General features: G+C 49.8%; 1 protein-coding gene across 1 annotated transcript in view; it reads left to right on the top strand.

Moving 5' to 3' along the window:
* The first annotated feature begins 1079 nt into the window (after window positions 1-1079).
* Window positions 1080-4925, top strand: part of LOC137791514 (chemokine-like protein TAFA-2) — a 51357-nt gene continuing 47511 nt past the window's right edge. Inside the window, exon 1 of the mRNA XM_068586509.1 lies at window positions 1080-1453. The gene's annotated coding sequence lies outside the window, so the exon portion shown is untranslated. The remainder of the gene's footprint in view (window positions 1454-4925) is intronic.

Genomic DNA, 4925 nt, shown 5'->3' with positions numbered 1-4925 from the left:
ATAAACATTTTTGATCAAAGCGAGTTCTACTTGTCCTTAATCCTGAAGCCATGAACACCTTCCTGACGTCAGCGAGCTGCAACTCCTCCACGCGTCCACGTGGTGGCAGTACTGGACCTTTCTTCTTCTGTGGTTGATGAGCGCGGAGCAGCGGAGGCTTCTCTGTGTGCAGTTAATCAAACATGCTCCTCATCTCAAGGGTCATTTACACTTACAGGATTAAAAGCTGCTCTTCATCACATGGTGCGGCTGCAACTTTCAGGGGAGAAACGATCAGATTATTTTTTTTTTTGTGAACCTCCTGCATTTGGTGGAGTCGATGTCTCAGTGGGAAACTACCCCAGTTATCAATTATTCATCTTAATTATTAATCAAATGTGATTTATGACTTATTAATTGCCATTTCAATGCAGTAATTCTCTAATTGGTGTCTTGGCAGCTGAGCTGTGCTCCAGTATTTTTGCCTTTACACTTCCTAAATTAGTAATAGTTTGTAGTCTTGTGACGCAATCTGAATCATTCTAATTAGTGAATCACTCTCCTACAAATGTCCAAATGAGCCTTGACTAATAATAATAATAATAATAATAATAACGCAGGTCATTGACTTGAGAATATCATGCCATCACTTTGTGCGTCTCCATATCTAATGACATCATTATTGATCATCATATTGAGCTTCAGTCTGAGGTGACAACGGAAGCAACGCATCCTCCTTTTCCGGACCAGTGCACGTGACGCGCAAGTGAACCGGTGACATCTCCATAACGACACGCACGTGCGTGTGCGTGCGTGTGGGTAATCAGGATACTTTGTCACGCGTCCTTGGCGCGGAGGTACAGCGCCGCGCGCTCCGGAGTCTCCATAAAAGTTAGTGCGCGCAGGAGCGGAGCTGTCAGACCGGGGAGAGACGCGGCGGAGCAGACACTGCGCACCGAAGTGATCGACCGGGAATCGATCCCACTTTTGACACATCATCACACACGACCGGTGCGCCGTGATCCCGTCCAGGTGTGTGTGTGTGTGTGTGTGTGTGTGTGTGTGTATGTGTGTGTGGGGGGGGAGGGGGGGAGTGTCCGCCGGCAGCAGGGCGCACCAGCTAAAGCGGGCTGCTTCTGGACTATAACGGAGTGAAGACACAGGGGAGGTCTGGATGCAGGAGCATCTCTCTCGGCTGAGCGGCGGATGAGACGCCAACGCTGCCGAATAAGAAGACTCGAGTCTGATTCTGACGAGGCCGTTTGATTTCATCCGGGAAGAAGGAGAAAAGAAGGAGGAGAAGAAGAAAATAAAAGGCAACCACTCCCGTTTTTTCTTTCTTTCTCCTTTTCTCTTGCGCCGGTCCAGGACGTAAATGTCTCCACATCACAGACACACCACTGGATTGTAGCAGCAGCCCCACCGATGGTTTGAGAGGGCGTCAAGGTGCGGGAAGGGAGTGGGACAATTACAGGTAAGAGCATCCACGAGACACGCACGCCCGTTTCCATGCCCTGTTTCAGGTTGCCGCCGGCTGATGCGCGCGGAAAGCCTCCCAGCAAGTGTTTTATTGTAGAGCATCAATATGGCATCAATATGGACCAGGTCTGGAACTGGTACCGCTAAATAAATACCACTCTTCAATCTTTTGAGGCTTACGTTTATACTTTTAATTTATATTCTTCTACTGATTCTTAAAGGACATTTTCTTACAACATATAGCACAACTTTCCTCCAGCTGGCATCAGATCAGCAGTTTTATTGCAGGCGTTCTTGTACACAGTGCAGTGATGCTTCATACTTCATGTGTGTGTGTGTGTGTGTGTGTGTGTGTGTGTGTGTGTGTGTGTGTGTGTGTGTGTGTGTGTGTGTGTGTGTATTCCAATTTTATTTGACAAATTCTACATTTTGTTTTCCACCATCCTGAGCTCTTTGAAGCGTGACCTCGTCAAAGCGTGGAGCAGATCAACGCCACGCAGTCTAAAGACATATCCCCGTCTCCGTGTATCCTGTCAGATCTCTGTTCTACTTTCTCGTCTTCATTAAAGCTCCTCAGAGCTGATGCTGGGTGTGTAAACCTCTCGCGGTCTGTCGCTGTAACCGCCGACAGGAAGTCAACTCATTTTAATAGCGAACGTATCGTTATGACCTCCTGCACCGAGGCTAATGCCAGCACCTGAAGCAGAGCAGTGAGTCCTGTGATGATGAAATACAGTGACACAGCTGCAGGAGGTGGACCCACACACACACACACACACACACACATTTGCTAAGTACAACGGGAACAAGACGACATCCCGTCAGTTTACAACAACACCGGGACGGTAAGTGCTCAGAGGACAACAGGAAGTGGAGACAGGAAATACAGCGTGCGGGATGCAGGTGTGCAGATTGTAGTGTGTTGCATCCATCACTGCTCAAAGAACACCCGCCTCCCCCGCCGCCTTAATTACATAAGCAGACTTGCATGGTTGATAATAAACTCAAGCGCTTCCTCCTTGATCACCTTTTCCGCTGACCTTTCGGTTTACCGTCACAAAGGGGCCCACGTCGTAAACTGTTGGAGCGATCAAGGTGACCAATGAGAAGCTTTGTGCCTTTTTTAAAAGAATGAAACAAACTGTGAAACTCCACTTCTCCTCCCACTCGGTAGCAGGACTCGTACCAAACCCGAGAGAAGTTTGTGCCGCAGAACGTTCTCTTCTTCTTTGTTGCCATATTCATAATCTCATGACTCCTCAGATTCATCTTGAGGCCTTTTGGAGGCCCCGGACCTCCTAGTTTAAATATGAATAGTCACAAACAAGTAGAATACACGTCTCAGGGTGTTTTGTCGTGGTACCTTTACTGGGAATATAGTATTTCTACATGAGTGAATGGGACTCTCGCTTGGATGGAGGGTGTTTTCTTGTACAAACTGTCTCTCGGCACACGGCAGAAGGATTCAGCAAATCACACATGACGTCACCTGGCAACCTGAAGCAGCTTTTTCAGCAGCCAGCAGCTACTTCCTAGGAACTGGCAGCCGGCCGGTCCCCAGTTAGCTGGAGGCCCGAGCAGCGTGGATGATGGGTTTTGGGGCTGCGTGGCTCCTGGCTCGGTCAGACCGGTTCCCCCTCCCAGCCGGGGCGACCCGGTGCCGGCTGTCTGGCCGGCGCCAGGCGGATCAGCCAATGTCACCTCTTTTTTTTTTTTTTTTTTCTTTCTTTCTTTTTTTTTGGCGGGTCGCGTGACCTCGTCCTCGCGCCGCCACGCCATTGATCCAAAGCCGTGACACCGCGGCGTCACGGCCCGCTGCCGCTCGCCAACAAGGTCGACTGAGCGCCGCCGCCGCCGCCGAACAGCTGCGACATGCAACACAGCCGCTGTGGGGGGTCTTTGAGTCAGTCTGTCTCCGAGGTGGCGGAATTACATCATTCATTAATTCATACTTTTGTGGTTTGGAGAGTCTGCGGTGGTCACGGCATGAAGCTCTGCAGCTGAAGCAAGTGAAGGGGCACGAGGAAGTAAGATACCAAAACACACAAGAAAAAGTTATGTTTCATTTAACGTGTCGTAGCATCGTCCTGTAAGGGGCGATACCTACCTACAATCTGACACAAAAGGACTTTTTAACATTTTAACAATTGATAAACATCAATACAAAGTAAATACATATTGACTAACACTAATTATATTTCATTATTACAGTAGAAAAGTTAACCGTAGGGCCTGCTGGTAACCACAACCTGTGAAACCTTACAAAACTCCTGTGGGACTCAACTTCCTGATGACCTGTCCCAAGCCTGACCTTTTGAGGTCAATGCCCAACCTTAAGTATGAGAGGTGAAGGCCTGCCATCGAGACACGAGCCCTAGAATAAAACAGCACCATCATTAACGTTGCTCCATCTGTGCTCTTCCTTCTGCGATCAGTCCAAACGCCTGCTGTGAGAAAGGCCTGTGTGGGATGTTGGTTTCGTTCCCTCTGGACGGAGCCGGCGGTGCTGTGGTTCTGCAGGCCGTCTTGTCCTTCTTCTTCTTTCTGTGTGGCGAGCTTTTCTCCAGGTGCAACAGCTCCGTCCTCCAGTTCAAAGACACACAGGTGAGGTTAGTCTGCGTGTCGGTGTGAACGTGAGCGTGCCACAGCTCCGAGACTAACCCGAGACCTGTCCACCTCCCGTCAGCCGGGATCCATCCTGCCGCTATCAAGGATAAGCATGTACAGCTAACGCTTGGATTGAAATGGTATTGATTATTACAACCTGCTCAAAAGGTTGCTTTTAGTGGAAGACGAACGTAGATGATTTGTGAACCGTGATGTGAATAGTTCCACTTGTGGCTCCAGCTGGCTGCGGCGCTCTCGCGGGCAAGTCAGTGTGTTCATGTGAGGGACAGACTGAGAAAGATCTCCACAGTGATCCCCTCAGTTTGAGTTTGTTGACGAGGTGTCATCTCTGATACGGGCGTCGTCGTCGTGGGAGTCGACTCAACCGTGAACGGATTCCACGCCGCTCGCTCGGTCCAGCTTCTCTTGAGTCGTCACCTTGATGATGGAGCGGTCCGCGGCAGCGCGTCCTCACCGCTTTTCAAGTAACTGCTGTTAATTGGCGAGACCGCGGCGGAGTCAGAAACGACGGCATTGCAACTGGCACGTCTTTTCGTCACTGTTCTCAGAGAACGGCGTCGAAGATGAGACTGGACGTGTCGGGTTTCTCCATCGTCGCTGCAGATGAACGCCCCGAGAGGAGGTCAGGTGCTTTCTTCTTCTCCTGAAACTATGGAGTTTTTGTAAAATATCGGCGGCTGATTGGCACCCACTGAGCGGGCGTTTGATGTAAGTAGGAAGCGAGGACTTCCCCACACACACACACACACACACACACACACACACACACACACACACACACACACACACACACACACACACACACTCTTTCACATTCTATTTGATCTGCGGCTCGCTCC

Source organism: Clinocottus analis, unplaced genomic scaffold (genome assembly GCF_023055335.1).
Source record: "Clinocottus analis isolate CAN_PGR_092001 unplaced genomic scaffold, fCliAna1.0.p SCAF_20, whole genome shotgun sequence".
NCBI classification, from domain to species: domain Eukaryota; kingdom Metazoa; phylum Chordata; class Actinopteri; order Perciformes; family Cottidae; genus Clinocottus; species Clinocottus analis.
This window is presented reverse-complemented; position numbering and strand designations above follow the sequence as displayed.